This window comes from Hyla sarda, chromosome 2, assembly GCF_029499605.1.
Source record: "Hyla sarda isolate aHylSar1 chromosome 2, aHylSar1.hap1, whole genome shotgun sequence".
NCBI lineage: Eukaryota > Metazoa > Chordata > Amphibia > Anura > Hylidae > Hyla > Hyla sarda.
The window spans coordinates 283,344,233-283,364,774 of NC_079190.1; the positions used below are offsets into that span (position 1 = coordinate 283,344,233).

General features: G+C 42.9%; 1 protein-coding gene across 3 annotated transcripts in view; it reads left to right on the plus strand.

Annotated features, from left to right (window-relative positions):
- THEMIS2 (thymocyte selection associated family member 2) overlaps positions 1–20,542 on the plus strand; it is a 101,086-nt gene that overhangs the window by 39,666 nt on the left and 40,878 nt on the right. The window contains exon 1 of one of the 3 annotated variants that reach the window (XM_056557288.1): positions 17,562–17,791. The exons of the other annotated variants lie outside the window; for them this stretch is intronic. The gene's annotated coding sequence lies outside the window, so the exon portion shown is untranslated. Of the gene's footprint in view, positions 1–17,561; positions 17,792–20,542 lie in introns of those variants that run through there. 3 annotated transcript variants of the gene reach the window in all.

Here is a 20,542-nt window from a genome sequence, read left to right on the forward strand (position 1 = left end):
GGAGGTGAGTGACAGCCTCCTGCTGTTGCTTAGCAACAGCTCCCAGCATGCAAAAAGTGCATGCTGGGAGCTGTAGTTATGCAACAGCAGGAGGCAGACCACTACAACTCCCAGCATTCCCTTATGGGCATGCTGGGACTTAGGGTTTTGCAACAGCTGGAGGCACATTTGTTCTATGGAAAAGTGTACCTTCAGCTGTTGTATAACTACAACTCCCAGCTTGCACAAACAGCTAAAGTGCATGCTGGAGTTGTAGTGGTGCATCTGTTGGTTGCATAACTACAACTCCCAGCATGCCCATTGGCTGTCGGTGACTGCTGAGAGTTGTAGTTTTGCAACAGCTGAAGGCACACTGGTTGTGAAACTCAGAGTTTTTATTTTTACCTAACTCAGTGTTTCACGACCGGTGTGCCTCCAGCTGTTGCAAACTCCAACTCTCAGCAGTCAATGTACACCATGCACCGTACATGCTGGGAGTTGTAGTTTTGAAACAGCTGGAGGCACACTGGTTGTGAAACACTGAGTTAGGTCACAAACTAAGTGATACATAACCAGTGTGCCTACAGCTGTTGCAAAACTAAAACTCTCAGCATGTACATTCTGTTAGCGCATGCTGGGAGTTGTAGTTTTGCAACAGCTGGATGTCCCCCCCCCCCCCCCAATGTGAATGTACAGGGTACACTCACATGGGCGGAGGTTTACTGCAGTATCTGGCTGCAAGTTTGAGCTGCGGCAAATTTTCTGCCGCAGCTCAAACTGCCAGCGAGAAACTACTGTGAACCCCCGCCCGTGTCGCTGTACCCTAAAAACACTACACTACACTAACAAAAAATAAAATAAAAAGTAAAAAACACTACATATACACATACCCCCACACAGCCCCCCTAACTTCCCCAATAATAATGAAAGCGTCTGGTACGCCACTGTTTCCAAAACGGAGCCTCCAGCTGTTGCAAAACAACAACTCCCAGTATTGTCGGACAGCCGTTGACTGTCCAGGCATGCTGGGAGTTTTACAACAGCTGGAGGCACCCTGTTTGGAAATCATTGGCGTAGAATTCCCCTATGTCCAACCCTATGCAAGTCCCTAATTTAGGCCTCAAATGGGCATGGCGCTCTCACTTTGGAGCCCTGTTGTATTTCAAGGCAACAGTTTAGGGTCACATATGGGGTATCACCGTACTCGGGAGAAATTGTGTTACAAATTTTGGGGGGTATTTTCTGCTTTGACCCTTTTTAAAAATGTTTTTTTTTTTTTTACATATGCAAAAGTCGTGAAACACCTGTGGGGTATAAAGGTTCACTTAACCTCTTGTTACGTTCCCCGAGGAGGTCTAGTTTCCAAAATGGTATGTGGTATGCCATGTGGGTTTTTTTTTTGTTGCTGTCCTGGCACCCCAGGGGCTTCCTAAATGCGGCATGCCCCCAGAGCAAAATTTGCTTTCAAAAAGCCAAATGTGACTCCTTCTCTTCTGAGACCTGTAGTGCGCCAGCAGAGCACTTTTCACCCCCATATGGCATGTTTTCTGAATCGGGAGACATTGGGCTTCAAATTTTTAGGGGTATTTTCTGCTATTACCCTTTTTAAAAATGCTAAATTTTTGGGAAAACAAGCATTTTAGGTAAAAATTATTATTTTTTTTTTACATTTGCAAAAGTCGTGAAACACCTGTGGGGTATAAAGGCTCACTTTATCCCATGTTACATTCCCCGAGGGGTCTAGTTTCCAAAATGGTATGCCATGTGTTTTTTTTTTTTTTTTTGTTGCTGTTCTGGCACCATAAGGGCTTCCTAAATTCAACATGCCCCCCAAAAACCGTTTCAGAAAAACGTACTCTCCAAAATCCCCTTGTCGCTCCTTTGCTTCTGAGCCCTCTACTGCGCCCGCCGAACACTTTACATAGACATATGAGGTATGTGCTTACTCGAGAGAAATTGGGCTACAAATACAAGTAAAAATTTTCTCCTTTTACCCCTTGTAAAAATTCAAAAATTGGGTCTACAAGAACATGTGAGTGTAAAAAATGAAGATTGTGAATTTTCTCCTTCACTTTGCTGCTATTCCTGTGAAACCCCTAAATGGTTAAAACGCTGACTGAATGTCATTTTGAATACTTTGGGGGGTGTAGTTTTTATAATGGGGTCATTTATGGGGTATTTCTAATATGAAGAGCCTTAAAATCCACTTCAAACCTGAACTGGTCCCTGAAAAATATCGAGTTTGAAAATTTTGGGAAAAATCGGAAAATTGCTGCTGAACTTTGAAGCCCTCTGGTGTCTTCCAAAAGTAAAAACTCATCAATTTTATGATGCAAACATAAAGTGGACATATTGTATATGTGAACCCAAATTTTTTTTTCCGTAATATCCATTTTCCTTAAGAGCAGAAAGCTTCAAAGTTAGAAAAATGCAAAATTTTAAAATTTTTCATCAAATTTATGGATTTTTCACCAAGAAAGGATGCAAGTATCAACAAAAATTTACCACTATGTTAAAGTAGAATATGTCACGAAAAAACAGTCTCGGAATCAGAATGATAACTAAAAGCATCCCAGAGTTATTAATGTTTAAAGTGACAGTGGTCAGATGTGCAAAAAATGCTCCGGTCCTTAAGGCCAAAATGGGCTTGGTCCTGAAGGGGTTAAACTATTACATTACACAGAACAGGACAATCACATGACAAACCATAACAATAAACAGAACCAGAAAAAACTACTTCCTATAAAAGTTGACTTTTGACTTTCTCCTAAAATCACTTCTCCAAATCTAAAATCTGGTAAAACTGCATATTATGCAATAATATGTGTATCAGGCTCTATGGAGGAAATTTATCAAAAGGTGAGTAGTGTTAGGTTCTACTTCATTTTTTACTTGGTATACGTGCACCAAATTTATAAAAAAAAAGTCTCACATCAATTGCTAAATTTGTGACAAACAAACCACAGTCATCAAATTTGAAGTTATTTTATAAGTGGTTGACATTTGATTTTGGTTTGGTCGGCCTGCTGGATTGTCTTACTATGTTTATTTTTACCAAACCAAGGAGTATGTTCAAAATACCTACTGAAATTGTGACCAAAATGAGTTTTAAAGAGTACCTGTAATAAAACCATACTTTCTATATTGACTCAGATTATATTCCCTAACTACTCCTAACACCCTTCTGCCATTAAAAAGATTTCCCAAGCTTTAAAAAGCTCTGTATTATACCTTTCCCCTTACTCACATTGTGTGAGCTCCTGGCAGGAGAAAGTGGCCGTTGCCCAGCAGACGCGACATCACTGAAGCCTGCGAGAGCTGTGCCTCGCCATGTCCCACATACACTTCCTGAGTTTGGTCTCCTGCCAGGCCGGGAGGAGACCAAATTAACTGCTTGACTTGTGGCAGGGAACAGAACAGAGCCATCTAGTGGTCGTTTTTTCAATCACATTAAAAACATATAACGGTTGAGAATTTTAACAGCAAGTAAATAGCAAAGTGTCATAATTACATAAGGAACAATATATTGTTTAATTTAAGTTTGGTGACAGGTACTCTTGAAATACTGACCTAGCCTAAGGGAACATTTACACGATATATTATTGACAGATGGAAAAGAACCGCATAAAAAATGTTTGCACATTTTTACAAATCAAGGTATTTTGTAAATCAATGTATTTTTCCAAAGCTGTATGACTTGTACTGGTTAAGTTTCAATGTGCTTGACCCATGCAAACTGCACTGCGGTAAAAACCCATATGCCGTTTTAGATTAAGTTTTTAACTACATGATCAAAACATCTTATTTACTTACAGTTTTAGTTTGACTGAAAAACACATGTAGATGCTGTTTTTGAAAAATGTATCCTTTTTTTGATGAACTTTTCATTCAAGCCCACTCTATACATGGCGGTAGTCAACTGTAATAGCTGACACCTGCAGTCACCTGCAGTCAACTTTAATCCCAGCCGTTTAACCCTATAGATACCACAGTCAATATCAACTGTAGTGTCTAGGAGGTTAGATAGAGAGGGAAGTTCAATCTGTCCACCACAACAGGATTTTAGGATGTCTTTGGATTTTCAAGGCAGCCAAAGGCCTAGTGAAGGTTTTCAGAACTGCCACCTTCACAGAATCCTTAAATAAGTTATCCAGTATAAAAAAAAGTATCCTGCCCAGAACCCGTCTCTCCCCATGAATGAAGTATGTCAACCATGGCACGAAGCTGTGACCGACATTCGTGTATCTCCAGTTCTCCCATACAGATGCATAGAAGGGGCGTGTTGTGGTCGGCACAGCATCATTCATGCAGAGAGCTGGGGCGTCAGGAAGGAAATCGCAAGTGCTCCCAGAGGTCAGACCCCGTGCAATCTGACACTTATTCTCTATCCTGCAGATTGGGGATTATTTTTTTTTAATACTGGACTACTCCCTTAACAGAAAAATATTATATGAAATAAGTCCTCTAGGATAACCCTAAAAAACCCACGCAATATTTAAGGGTCCTAACTTATGTAAGATTAAATATTAAATATATTATTGCAGAAGATCCTGTGCTTGTGAATGTACCCTAAGAATTTACTCAGCAATAAAATTAACAGTAAAATAGAATGTGCATAGAGTTAATTATAGAATTCATATAAATCATAGACAAATATAATTAGTTATAAATAAAAATAAATAGTAAGTCCATAGTTTAGACCACACTAAAAGTTGATTCAAGCTGATCCTGTTTACAGGGAATTTACACAAAATTTTGCATAGAATCCATATAGTTGGTGGTTTATTCAAATTATGATGCTGTTATAGTCAGATGATTTTCATACACTCCGTATATGTATCCCTATCTTTCTGTTGGTTACTTCTGCAATTTTCTAGCAGCCATATAATATACTTGTAATGACTCATCCCAGCCTGCTCCGAGGGGTTAAACTTTTCTAGTTCTAGCTTTTTTTGTAGTTGCTGTGGCAATGCTCCGACCTATCCATGGGCCTGTTTCTTTAGCCATTCAGATATCTTGTTCAGCTGCAACACCTGCTCAGCTGCCTATTAAAATCTGCAGTGTGCTTGTAGACCTTGCCAGTTAAAGAAGTTATTTTTTTTGTAGCTAGTATTCTATATTTTATTCTGCGCTCTGGTATCTGACTTTGGCTCTGTTTTCCTGGAATAACCCCTTGCTTTCTGATTCGCCATCTCTCTGGTTCTCTCGGTTCTGATTTTGGCTTGTTGACTCAGATTTATCTGTGTGTTTGTATGTCTCCCTCTGTATTGTTAAGTGTGCATTTACTTTTTGTATTTCCTGACAATCCCCTGATCTGAGACTGAGTATTTTTATAGTTTGTTATTTTAACTCTGAAGTCTCAGCACGTAGATAGGCAGGGACCATCTTCGTGGTTGTGGTTCTGTCAGTTAAGGTGGATATGCAATAGGAAGGGAAAGAGGTTGTGGGCGAGTGCAGGACTTCCCCTTTTCCCTGCCCATACGTGACAATACTTTTTTTTATCTTGCAGTAAAAGTATATTATTTTCTTTTTAATACATTTTTATTGAAAATTTCAAAATCAAATTTAACAAGTCAGTTATTGCAAGAAAATTACATTATAGAAGGGACAACAAAAAGGAAATAAAAGTCACAGAAGCAAGAACAATTCCAGAAGCAGACTGGTGTGATGAAGATACAATATAGGCTGTAGGCATCAAAATCTCTAGATTGACATTCGTAGGGAAAGTTATTCAATAAAGGCGTATTAGGAATGTGTAGAGTATGTAGATAATAATAAACGTAAACAAGAGAGAAGGTCTACATCTAGAGTTGTTTTGGTATAGAGCAGTCACATGTGTGAGCCATGCTTCCAGACATAATATAGATCAAAGGAATAGGAACAAAGAGAAATGTTTAACAGAAATTACAGTGCCAATGTGGAACTAGTGTATCTGGAAGTTAGAGTGCAGTAAACTACGTGTGTCTTTTCAGAAGTGGATGTGTAAAAGCAATCAAATCAGAAGATCAATAGCAGCGGGCACCAAGCTCAGTCAGCGGGCAGAGCTGAGAGAATAAGCAAGGGACCCAGCCCCCCCCCCCCGTGAAGATCTGAGCCCCTCAGGGCTGAAGAAGGGATTTTAGTGCAGGATGAGTTTCAGTGCAGGGACAGGTAGGAGGTTAAAAAAAAGTAAAAAAAAAACATTCCCCCCCCCCCCCCCGACCCCCTAATAGGTCCTCAAGGGTCCGCCGCAGATTTTGCAGTGCGACCCGGGCCCTATTAGAGTTTCAGGGCGCTGCATTTGGCCCCCTTTATTCTTTTTTGGGGCCGCAGCATTTTTTTTTACTTATAACGGTGTGTGATTTATACACACTTCCCAATCATATGGTGGAGCAAATTGGTGGAGAAATTGTACGCTCAACAATTCATTGCCCACCACCCTGATTCGTTTTTGGCTAGGCCCAATGAATGGTACACCATCGATGCAGCCGAAATGAGGACATTTTGGGGCCTCGTGCTGCATATGGGCTTAGTCAAAAAATGCAGTGTCAGGCAGTACTAGAGTGGGGACATCCTCTACCAGATCCCACTCTACAGTATGGCCATGACACGAGGACGGTTGAGGCCATTCGGAAATGCATGCATTACATACAATGATAATGCGGCATGTGCCCCCCTGAGGTGATACCGCCTATGACCAACTTTACAAAGTGAGGCCGGTCATCGATCACTTTGGGGCCAAATTTTGGGAGGCCTACGTACCCCTCGGGGAGCTCTCGGTAGATGAGTCTCTTATCAGTTTTAAGGGGAGACTTATTCCCTCAAAGCGGGCGCGGTATGGCGTGAATCTCTACTAACTTTGCGAGAGTACTTCCGGGTACACATGCAAGTTTAGAGTATATGTGGGACAGGATTCCCGTATTGAACCCCCAGAATGTCCCCCAACTCTGGGTGTTAGCGGGAAACTTGTTTGGGACCTTATGCACCCATTGCTGGATGAGGGTTACCACGTGTACATGGACAACTTTTATACTAGCATCCCTCTGTTCACATCCCTTGCCGCCAGATCCACGTCCGCTTGTGGGACCGTGCGGAAGAACCAGAGAGGCCTCCCTCTAAATTTTGTTCAGACACCTATGCCCAAGGGTGAGTCCCGTGAGTACCCACGAAAACCTGTTGCTGGTCAGGTATAAGGATAAGAGGGATGCCCTTATACTGACCAGAATTCATGGTAACGGCAGCTCACCTGTCCCTGTGCGAGGTACCACAACAACGGTCCCGATTGTATTCTGGACTACAATCAGTATATGGGGGTAGTTGATCTCTCTGATCAAGTCCTCAAGCCATAGATGGCCATGCGGAAAACACGGGTATGGTAAAAAAAAGTTGCGGTCTACTTGGTACAGGTTACCATGTACAACTCTTATGTACTGTCCCAGTACGCTGGCTACACAGGGACATTCCTCCAGTTCCAAGAAGTCCTAAAGGTCCTGATCTTTGGCGACAGGGAAAGAGCAGGCCGGAGTTCCCAAGGAACTGGAAATATAGGTGCCAGAATCGTCCCAGCCCAGAATAAATGCAGAGTGTGTCCCAAGAGGGGAATACGGAAGGACTCCACCACTCGATCATCCGGGCCTCTGCATTAAAAACTGCTTCAGGGAGTATCACACTTCAATGCAGTACTAAATTTTCCCTTTTCATTTCCATAATTTGACCCCAATGTCCAGAGTCCATTCCAAATTTTAACCCTATAAACCACTAAATTGCCCCAAAAAAACTTTCATAAAAAAATAAAAAAAACCTGGGGGTATTTTTTACAAAAATGGGTCATGGGTCACCCAAAAATGGGTCATGGGTCACTGAGTCACTATCATCAGGGACTTTTTTATGTTGCCTCAAAAGCGCAGCGCTTTCTCTCCACCGGAGCGGGGTGCGCATTTGAGGCAACAGGTTATGGGCGGCCACACACATCACATTCCAAGAGTGATGATTCAGAGTATAGGGCAGATCTGGACAAGGGGAGATCTGGACAAGAAGTTGTTACGTGAAGAGGCAAAATGGATCCACAGATTGGGATCCATGTCTCCAAAAGGAATAAATGAAGGGTTTACCTTCAGCGTATTTATTTGATATGTCCTTGGTATGTTCCTATATAAGCCCCTGCCATTGTCATATGTAATTATTCATGTTTATATACACATAAGTTTCAATAATTTAGCACCTTGCCGGAAAATGTGACATTTATATATAATAAACAAAAAACAAGGGGGGGGGGGTAAGTAAGTTATGATGTCTTCCAAGAATATGATCAAGTTTAATATGTCAGTATACAAGGATAGTGTGTCATATGTACATGTATGTATATGGCCCCAATAGATCAGTATATCATGATTATTAATAATAATATTACTAAGTTACCATCTGTGATTACCACGATCTATAGGCTAACATCCTTACTTCCATTTATTTGGATTTAATGTTTCGGTGTAAGTCCTCACATGCAGGTATGACTGATCCCCTGTGCAATCTCATCTCTTATGCATAGATTACTAATTTATGTCCAGATAATAGACAATGTTTTTAATACTTACCTAGATTCGTTCTGGTGTGCATATGTAGATGTGGATGTAATTGGTTCTAAGTTCTTGCGCATTTCTACTGGCAGAGCTGTGAGAAACTAAGTCCCGACACGGGGGAGAACGCACACTGAGTGTGTACAAGTGTTGCGTAGCAACGGTACGCATGCTCTGCTGATTGAGACAAACGATAGAATGTTCTGTCAGTTCGCGCAGAGAGCCAAGCGCAGCCGGATGTTGACAGTGGGTGTCGGACGGCGGGACATGCGCAATCATACTCACATGTTGGAAAATACACTGCCAGTGTGTGCATATTATTCCTGCGCAGCTTGTCATGGAGAGGAGGAGAATCCTCTGATAGGTGAGTATCAATGCCGATTGGTGCATAACTAGCACTGATAGGCTAAGGTGAGGAATGTCTCTCGATTGGTCCCAAAGAATAGATCCTCATTGGTTGTTGGTGATTTCAATCAGTGAATCATGGATGGTGATTAGTAGGATGATATCATGCTGAAGAGAATCCCCTTCCTGTGATGACACAGGGGAGGTTTTAAAACCCCTGGTACCGGCGTTTTTTAACCAGTGCCCGCTTACCTCTTGATAAAGCTGCATCGCAGCGAAACATGTCGAGGGGGGCAGTGTGATATGTTTTAAAAAGTTTAGGATCCATCTGTCTCTTATGAGTGACGGTGTTCTGCAGGCACCTTCACCTAGAGTGACACATTACCTTGCTAGACCGGCTGGTCAGTGAAATTACACAATTCCACATCAGGTGGCCCCTGAGAATTTTTTATAATTTGGTGCATATACAAGAAATAAAGATCGCACTTTTAATATTCTATTTTGGTGTATGGGAAGAATGGGTTTTTTGGACCATCTGATGATGGTCTATAAGTATTCAAATTGATTTATGATTTACCCTCCATACACCTATCTCTTCTTTTTTGTGGTTGATAGGGCATGGGGTGGGCATATTTTTTTAGTTTTGGCTATGCTCTGGGTCATCATTCTGGGAATATAACCTATTTTATCATTTTACGGTCAACTGTAGTAACTTAGTGTACCCCATGTAACTCTCATTGAGGGGGGGTCCCGCTGTTCTGGCTCCATGTAAATGCTCAAGGCCCCTGACTGCGCTCCTGTTCTTCCAAGAGCTGGTATGCACCCGATGAGCAGTTTACATCCTAATATGAGGTATGTCCTTACTCCAAAGAAATGTATTTACAAAGATACGGTGACATTTTCTCCTATTACCACTTGTGAAAATGAAAAAATAAAAATTTTCCTTCATATCCCATTTTAAAGAACATTTATCAAACACCTGTGGGGTGTTACGGTTCACTGGACCCCTTGTTACGTATGTTGAGGGGTGTAGTTTCCAAAATAGTATACCATGTGTGTTTTTTTTTTTTTTACTGTTCTGGCACCATAGGGGCTTCCTAAATGCGACATGCCCCCCCAAAAAATTTGCTTTCCAAAAGCCAATGGTGACTAATTCTCTTCTGAGCATTGTAGTGCGCCCACAGTGCCCTTGATGTCCACACATGGGGTATTTCCATACTCAGAAGAGATGGGGCTACACATTTTGGGGAGCATTTTCTCCTATTATCCCTTGTAAATATGTAACATTTGGGGGGAAACCAGCATTTTTGTGAATTTTTTTATTTATTTACACATGCAACTTTAATGAAAAGTCATGAAACACCTGTGGGGTGTTAAGGCTCACTGGACCCCTTGTTACGTTCCTTGAGGGTTGTTGTTTCCAAAACAACATTGCTTTTCTGGCACTATATGGGCTTCCTAAATGCGACATGCCCCCCAAAAACCATTTCAGCAAAATTTGCTTCCCAAAAGCCAAATGTAACTCCTTCTCTTCTGAGCATTGTAGTGCGCCCGCAGTGCACTTGACATCCACACATGGGGTATTTCCATACTCAAAAGAGATGGAGTTAAACATTTTGGGGGTCATTTTCTCCTATTACCCCTTGTAAAAATATAAAATTTGGGGGAAAACCAGCATTCTAGTGAAAAAAAAATTCATTTACACATCCAACTTTAACAAAAAGTAGTGAAACACCTGTGGGGTGTTAAGGCTCACTGTACCCCTTGTTACGTTTCTTGAGGGGTGTAGTTTCCAAAATAGTATGCAATGTGTTTTTTTTTTTTGCTGTTCTGGCACCATAGGAGCTTCGTAAATGCGACATGCCCCCCAAAAACCATTTCAGCAAAATTTGCTTTCCAAAAGCCAAATGTGACTCCTTCTCTTCTGAGCATTGTAGTGCGCCCGCAGTGCACTTGATGTCCACACATGGGGTATTTCCATACTCAGAAGAGATGGGGTTACACATTTTGGAGGGCATTTTCTCCTATTACCCCTTGTAAAAATGTAAAATTTGGGGAAAACCAGCATTTTAGTGAAAAAAAAATGTCATTTACACATGCAACTTTAACAAAAAGTCGTGGAACACCTGTGGGGTGTTAAGGCTCACTGTACCCCTTGTTATGTTCCTTGAGGGGTCCAAAATAGTATGCCATGTGGGTTTTTTCTTGGGGATTTTTCACCAAGAAAGGATGCAATATCGATGAAAATATACCACTGACATAAAGTAGAATATGTCACAAAAAAACAGTCTCAGAATCAGAATGAAAAGTAAAAGCATCCCAGAGTTATTGGTGACAGTGGTTAGATTTGCTAAATCTCTGGTCCTTAAGGTAAAAATGGGCTGGGTCCTTAAGGGGTTAAAAAACTGCATTAAAAAAAACCTGACTGTAAGAACCCACTCACAGGGCACTTTTAAACAGCAGTATTTTGGTCAGCATTTTGTGTATTTGTAGGTTCAAACCAGGACTCTAAACAAAAAAAAGTGCAAATCTTTCCATTACAGTTTTTACTGTATATGTTCCTCTAAAATACTGACCAAAATGTGAAACTGGCTTTACTCTTTGGAATACCCCTTTAGGGCTATGTGAGAATATTTGCAGAATGTCCACCCGGAAAACATGGGCCCCCTTACCTTGCTCCATCGTGTCCGATCGGAGTTTGATTGCTCCATGCCTGAGCTACAGACTTGAGCAATCAACCCCCTATTACGCTGATCCATGCAAAGCTATGGCTTTGCAGGGATTAGTGTAAAAGGTCAGTGTGTGCAGTGATATAGCCCCCTATGGGAGCTATAACACTGCAAAAAAAAAACTTAATAAAGGTCATTTAACCCCTTCCCTAATAAAAGCTTGAATCACCCCCCTTTTCCCATAAAAAAAAAACTGTGTAAATAAAAAATAAAAATATCTGGTAAATGTCTGAACTATAAAAATAAATTAAACCCCACGGTCAATGGCGTATGTGCAAAAAAATTCCAATGTCCAAAATAGCATATTTTTGGTCACTTTTTATATCATAAAAAAACTAATAAAAAGCAATCAAAAAGTCAGATCAATGCAAAAAATGGTACCAATAAAAACTTCAGAACACGTATGAGCTCTCATACCAGCCCATACGCAGAAAAATTAAAAAGTTAGAGTCAGAAGATGACAATTTTAAACGTATACATTTTCCTGCATGTAGTTATGATTTTTTTCAGAAGTACGACAAAATCAAACCTATATAAGTAGGGTATCATTTTAACCGTATGGACCTACAGAATAAAGAAAATGTGTCATTTTTACCGAAAAATGCACTGTGTAGAAACAGAATCCCCCAAAAGTTACAAAATGAAATTTTTTCTTCAATTTAGGCCTCAAATGTACATAGTGCGCTCTCTATCCTTAGCCATGTTGTGTGCCCGTAGAGCATTTTACGCCCACATATGGGGTATTTCTGTACTCAGGAGAAATTGCATTACAAATTTTGGGGGTCTTTTTTTCCTTTTACCTCTTGTGAAAATAAAAAGTATGGGGCAACACCAGAATGTTAGTGTGAAAAAAAAAAATCTTTTTACACTAACAGGCTGGTGTAGACCCCAACTTTTCCTTTTCATAAGGGCTAAAAGGAGAAAAAGCTCCCCAAAATTTGTAAAGCAATTTCTCACGAAAATACCCCGTATGTGGCCCTAAACTGCTTCCTTGAAATACGACAGGGCTGAGCGAGTGAAATACGACAAGTGAGAGAGCGCCGTCCGCATTTGAGGACTAAATTAGGGTTTGCAAAAGGGTATTCTACGCGTATTCCCAAACAGGGTGCCTCCAGCTGTTGCTAAACTCCCAGCATGCCTGGACAATCAGTGGCTGTCCAGAAATGTTGGAAGTTGTTGTTTTGCAACAGCTGGAGACTCCGTTTTGGAAACACTGCCATATGATATGTTTAAAATTTTTATTTGGGGGGGACAGTGTAATGTGGTGTATATGTAGTATTTTACCCTTTATTATGTGTTGGTGTAGTGTAGTGTTTTTATGGTACATTCACACGGGCAGGGGTTTACAGTGAGTGCGTAAAATTTGCCACAGCTCAAACTTGAAGCAGGAAACTCACTGTAAACCCGCCCGTGTGAATGTACCCACCCGTGTGAATGGGGAGGGGGTAAACCTCCAGCTGTTGCAAAACTACAACTCCCAGCATGCACTGACAGACCGTGTATGCTGGGAGTTGTACTTTTGCAACAGCTGGAGGCACATTGGTTGGAAAACCTTCAGTTACGTTCTGTTACCTAACTCAATATTTTACAACCAATGTGCCTCCAGCTGTTGCAAAACTGTAGTCATGCAACAGCTGGAAGTATGCAACTAAAACTCCCAGTATGGCGAGATAGTCGTTTGTTGTTCGTGCATGCTGGGAGTTGTAGTTTTGCAAGATTTAGAGGGCCACGGTTTAGAAACCACTGCACAGTGATCTCCAAACTGTGGCCCTCCAGATGTTGCAAAACTACAAATCTCAGCATGCCCAGACAGCAAACTGCTGTGTAGGCATGCTGGGAGTTGTAGTTTTGCAAGATCTAGAGGGCCACAGTTTAGAGACCACTGTATAGTGGTCACCAAACTGTACCCCTCTAAATCTTGCAAAACTACAAATCCCAGCATGCCCAAACAGCTGTTTGGGCATGCTGGGAGTTGTAGTTTTGCAACCTCTGGAGGGCTACAGTTTAGATACCACTGTATAGTGGTCTACAAACTGTAGCCCTCCAGATGTGGCTAGGCAACAACTCACCGGCTTCCGTAGTCTGCACGGGAGAGCAGCACCAGGGAGACGAATCTCATCACCGCCGGTAAGTGACCGCCAGTCATATCACAGTTCCCCCATTCTGCCCTTACCACCATAGGTGGGCAGAACAGGGGAACCGAACTATAACCCCCCGCCCCGGATCTGCTATTGCTCTGTCGCTTCTGACCGACCAATTGCAGGGATAGGAGGGGTGGCACCCCTGCCACCTCACTCCTATACCTTCTGGGGGATCGGGGGTGTCCTTAAGTGGTTAAAGAAATTAACTTTTTGTACAGTAATTAGTATGCTTAAAATTGTCCTCTTCTAACCCCCATAACACTTTTATTTTTCCGTATACGGAGATATGTGAGAGCTCATTTTTTGCACCATGGACTTCAGTTTTTATTGAAATCATTTTTATTTTGATGGAACTTTTTGATACATTATTACTATTTTTTTTTTCTGGTACATAAAGTGACCAGAAATACGCAGTTCTTGACTTTGTTTTTTTTACATTCATGACATTGACTATATGGTTTATTTAACAATATATTTTAATAGTTTGGACATTTACGCACGTGGCGATACCACATGTTTATATTTATTTTTGTTTACATAATTTTATAAAAACAAACTGGAAAAGGGGTGGTGATTCAAACTTTTATTAGGGAAGGGGCTTATTTATAATTAAAGGGGTTCTCCGGTGCTTACACATCTTTTCCCCTATCCAAAGGATAGGGGATAAGATGCCTGATCGCGGGAGTCCCGCCGCCGGGGACCCCTGGGATCATGCACACGGCACCCCGTTTATAATCAGTCCCCGGAGCGTGCTCCGGGACTGATTGCAGGCGACCACCGGGCCGGCGGCGTGAGACGTGACGGGGTGCCGCGTGCATGGTCCCGGGGGTCCCCAGCGGCAGGACTCCCGCGATCAGGCATCTTATCCCCTATCCTTATCCCCTATCCTAGGGGAAAAGATGTGTACGCACTGGAGAACCCCTTTAACATTTTTTTAACATTTAAAAAAAAATTTTTTGGGTCCCTATAGGAGACTATTACATGCAATCTTCAGATTGCAAACACTGTTATTCTATAGAGCAGCATTGATCAGTGTTATTGGCGCTCCATTGCTACAGCCTACCATGGTTGATTGCAGCATAGGCGCACCAATCAGTCGGCAGGGAAGCAGGTTAGAGAGACTTCCCTCCATCCTTACCGCTTATCGCGATGCCCCGGTTTTGCCACGGGCGTGTCCCGATCAGCTACTTTGAGCTACCGGCAGTAGATTTTGGAGACAGGAGGAAATAACTTGGATAGCATTACAATTCTTTCAGGACTTATACACAAAAGAAGGCAAGAAGACAGAAAGAGAAATAGAGACATTCTTAGATGGGATAAACCTCCCTAGAATTAGTGATGATGAGAGAATGGATCTGGGTTGGGGTTGATATGTATGATACTTTATACTGTTACCAAATGTACGTATTTATGTATGGAAAAATAAAATTTTGGAATGAAAAAAAAAAAAAGTATGGTGATTTCAGAATTTTTACAATAAAGTTCTTTATAACACACACATTTATCCAGGGTATATAACAATATAAGTTGTATAGAGATCGGTTATGGCTATTCATTAACCCCTTAAGGACCGGAGGTTTTTCCGTTTTTGCATTTTCGTTTTTTGCTCCTTGCCTTTAAAAAATCATAACTCTTTCAAATTTACACCTAAAAATCCATATGATGGCTTATTTATTGCGCCACCAATTCTACTTTGTAATGACGTCAGTCATTTTGCCCAAAAATCTATGGTGAAGCGGGAAAAAAAATCATTGTGCGACAAAATTTAAAAAAAAACGCTGTTTTGTAACTTTTGGGGGCTTCCGTTTCTACGTAGTACATTTTTCGGTAAAAATGACACCTGATATGTATTCTGTAGGTCCATACGATTAAAATGATACCCTACTTATATAGGTTTGATTTTGTCGGACTTCTGGAAAAAATCATAACTACATGCAGGAAAATTAATACGTTTAAAATTGTCATCTTCTGACCCCTATAACTTTTTTATTTTTCCGTGTATGGGGCGGTATGAGGGCTCATTTTTTGCGCCGTGATCTGAAGTTTTTAACGGTACCATTTTTGCATTGATAGGACTTATTGATCGCTTTTTATTCATTTTTTCATGATATAAAAAGTGACCAAAAATGCACTATTTTGGACTTTGGAATTTTTTTGCGCGCACGCCATTGACCGTGCGGTTTAATTAACGATATATTTTTATAATTCGGACATTTCCGCACGCGGCGATACCATTTATGTTTATTTTTATTTTTATTTACACTGTGTTTTTTCTTTTATGGGAAAAGGGGGGTGATTCAAACTTTTAATAGGGAAGGGGTTAAATGATGTTTATTCACTTTTTTTTGCACTTTTTTTTTGCAGTGTTATAGGTCCCATAGGGACCTATAACACTGCACACACTGATCTTTTACATTGATCACTGGTTTCTCATAAAAAACCAGTGATTGATGATTCTGCCGCATGACTGCTCATGCCTGGATCTCAGGCACTGAGCAGTCATTCGGCGATCGGACAGCGAGGAGGCAGGTAGGGGCCCTCCCGCTGTCCTGTCAGCTGTTCGGGATGCCGCGATTTCACTGCGGCTATCCCGAACAGCCCACTGAGCTAGCCGGCATGCTTTCGGTTTCACTTTAGACGCGGCGTTCAACTTTGAACGCCGCGTCTAAAGGGTTAATAGCGCGCGGCACAGCGATCAATGCCGCGCGCTATTAGCCACGGGTCCCGGCCGTTGTTAGAGGCCGGGCCCGACCCGCTATGACGCGGGGCCACGCCGTGGCCCCGCGTTATAGATCGGGAGTGGACACATGACGTTCCAGTACGTCATGTGTCCTTAAGGGGTTAAAGGCAACCTGTCATGACCTCTATGCTGCCTAATCTTGAGTAAACAGTTCAGCCCCCTGGGGGCTTCTCCCTGACTTACCAGCCTTGATTTATAGATTTATCCTTGTTTAAGTATAGCAAGAGACCTATCAGTTAAGGCCAGTGGGGAAGATAGAAGCCACTAGTGTTGCAGCGAGCACTCCGGCCACTCACTCTGTCCGTGAGCGCTCTCCTCCTCCTTCCTCCGGTGGGTCCGGGATTCGCCCGCAGGATGCGCCCGCATGCGAGTTTGGGGCTGTCACTTATTCCTTGCTGGTTTCTCCCCTGGTTCTGTTCCCCGGCACACGCACTCCGACCTCCTAGGGAGTGCGTCGGAGCTCTTAGATTTAAAGGGCCAATGCGCCCTTAATTAGTGTTTGCACCTGTCCCTTCTTTATAAGTATTTGCACCTCCCTCTACCTCTTGCCAGATCTTTGTGTGCCCTGTGCCCAAGAGAAAGCATTTCTGTGTATAGCCCTGCCTTTGTTCTGACCTTCCACTCCGTGACCTGACAAACTCCTGTTACGTTTCCTGACCACGCATCTGTGCCGCCAGCCCTGACCTCCTGCTAGACCTGACTATGAGTTGCCTCATCCTTCCTGTGCTATGTTTCATCTCAGCAGCCTGTGTGGACGAGTCGTGCCAGGGGTAGCGACCTGGGTGCCGCCTGCCGCAGCAAGTCCTTCCCGTTTTGCGGCGGGCTCTGGTGAAAACCAACGGCACCTTAGACTCTTCTCCCCGGTACGGCTCCCATCATCTTCCACACAGGTACAGCGGATCCACTACCTCTGTGATTGCTACAGTAAGATCCGGCCATGGATCCCACTGGGGCGCCTCTGCCTGATGTCTTGGACCTTTGTGGCTCAACAGTCACAACAGTTCCACCGTCGTGGCTCATCAGTCACAACAGTTGGCACGTCAGGCTCAACAGTTGAACCAGTTGTCAGCCATGATGCAACTGCTTCTTGCCTCTCAGCAGCAACAACAGCAACAGCGGCCACAATCAGCTCCAGAGTCTTCTCCGGTGCCAGCAGCTTCTTCCAGGCCCAAGCTTTGTTTACCTTCACCTTTGAAGTATGAGGGAGATCCCAAGCTGTGTAGAGGCTTCGTGACTCAGTGCTCTATGCATTTGGAGCTCATGGCGGATCAGTTTCCTACGGAGCAAGCTAAAGTTGCCTTTGTGGTCAGTCTATTGTCCGGTAAAGCCTTGGCATGTGCTACTCCTATCTGTGGTTGTAATGATCTGGTGCCTTCAAACCTGCAGGCCTTCCTCTCAGAATTCTGCAATGTCCTTGAAGAACCCGCACGGGCCTCCTCAGCCGAGACGGCACTTCTAAACCTCAGCCAAGGGAACTCCTCTGTTGGTGCCTACGCGGTTCAATTCCGCACTCTTGCCTCTAAACTGGCTTGGATGAGGCCTTGTGTGCTACATTTAAAAAAGGACTGTCTAGTAGAATCAAGGATGCTCTCGTTGCTCATGATCCTCCGTCTAACCTGAGTGAGCTTATCCATTTGGCCACTCGAATTGATGTGCGTTTTGCCGAGAGGCAGGAGGAACTTCGTCTGGAAAGAGAACCTGTCCAAACATGGTGATTTCCTCGTCTGGCACCCGTGTTCCAACGTCCGCCTCTACCATCTCCTTTGCCTTCTGCTGTAGAGGCAATGCAGGTGGATTAGTCTTGCTTAACGCAGCTGGAAAGATCCCGTCAACGCAATGAGAATTTGTGCCTATATTGTGCTAGTCCGGAGTAATTTCTCAAAGACTGTTCTATACGTCCTCTGCGTCCGGGAAAATGCTTGCACCTAGGACACGTGGGAAAGGTTGAATACTCAACAAAGATATATAGAAAAAAACAGAGGAGACACAATGTGCATCTAAGCGTAGAAAAATAGATTTTCTAGATGTACAAGAAAAATTATAGTAGATGTCAGCTCCAAAAAAGGAGCAGCAGTTTCAGAATGATATATTAGGTTTTCTCACCTTTTTGTGTTGTACCGTGGGCACAACACCAATCGACGTTTGTTTCCCACTATTCTGGGGGACAAAGAATGGAGGAGTGCAGCCGGCACTAGACCCGTTCTCACTTGCGAAGGACGGTCACTTTAATGGAAGAACATCGGTCCCATGGTCCCGAGGAAAAAGAAGGGCTTCTATAGGCGCTCACCTCCGTCACAGATGTACTCCGTCTCAGGTGTACTGATGTTTCCAAGAACTTGCAATGCAGCGACGTGTTTCGAGGGGCGGGGACCCCCTCTTCGTCAGGCTATAGAGATAGCCTGACGAAGAGGGGGTCCCCGCCCCTCGAAACGTGTCGCTGCATTGCATGCTGAAGGAATAAACCTTCTTTTTATTTTCCAATACATCCGTGTCAAAGCGGTTTTATTTTATCAAGTTCTTGGAAACACGAGTACATCTGTGATTGATGGTGAGCTCCTATAGAAGCACCTATTTTTCCTAGGGACCATGGGACCGATGTTCTTCCATTATGTGTGTGAATACTACCTCTCCTCGTTTGACTATGCCGGTTCTAGTTTATACTCCTGCCAAGACATCTTTCTCCGCTTCTGACTTTTTGGACTCTGGATCCGCTGTAGATTTTATTGATGCCTCCCTGGTCCATAAACACAGTTTCCCAGTGACTCGGCTTCCTAAGTCGTTGTACATTTCTTCTGTCAATGGAGAAAATCTGAACTGTGCGGTGCTATTCCGTACTGAACCTCTAATTATGCAAGTGGGTGTTTTAAATAAGGAAAAGACTGTGTTCTATGTGCTCCCTCATTGTACTCGGTTTTCCTTGCCTTCAAAGTCACACTCCACTTCTTGACTGGAAATAAGGTGAGGTCACCCGCTGGGGACCTTTCTGCCAAAATCACTGTCTTGTGTCTACCCAGCCTAAGTCTGTTTCTTTGCCCTCTCCTATGCCAGGCCTGCCTCTTCCTTATCAAGATTATTCCGATGTATTCTTCGAAAAGCCGGCCGAGACTCTTCCTCCACATTGTTCCTATGACTGTCCTATTGACTTACAGCCTGCGACCATGCCTCCCCATGGAAGAATCCATTGTCAGTACCTGAGACACAAGCCATGGCAAAATATATCCAAGAGAACCTTATCTCCTACCGGAGCAGGATTCTTCTTTGTAGGGAAGAAGGATGGTTCTCTCCATCCTTGTATTGACTACAGGGGTCTAAACAAGATTAGGATAAAAAATCGCTATCCTCGTCCTTTCATTTCTGAACTTTTTGATCGTGTTGGATTTGTGGGAGCATATAATTTTATCCGGAGATGAATGGAAGATGGCCTTTAATACCCTAGATCAGGGGTGGGCAATTATTTTTCCCATGGGGCCACATGAGAAACTAAAAATATTGTGGAAGGCCGGGTATTTTCCCCCCCAAATTAGGAGCATAGTTGTCCCCCAGATCGGGCAGCATAGTTGTCCCCCAGATTAGGAGCATAGTTGTCCCCCAGATTAGGAGCATAGTTGTCCCCCAGATCAGGCAGCATAGTTGATATTGATATTCAAAGCGGAAGGCTCACCAGATCACCAGCATCTATTCTGACCATAAGAATCTCCTATATCTACAGTCTGCTCAGTGTTTAAAAGCTCTGCACACTAGATGGTCCCTTTTCTTCTCCAGGTTTAATTTCTTTATTCATATCCGCCCTGCGAACAAAAACGTCAGAGCTGATGCTCTTTCTAGGTCCTCCGATGTGGTAGGATTGGACTCCACTTCAAGGCATATTATTCCTCCAGAGTGTCTGATTTCTGCAGCTCCTGCCAATCTTCACCAAGTCCTACCTGGAAAATCTTTTGTGCCTATTCAACTGAGAAGTCTTGAATTGGGGACATTCTTCTTTGCTGGCTGGTCATTCTGGAGTACGGAAGTTCATTCAACTTATCTCTCGGCATTACTGGTGTCCTTGAACCCAAT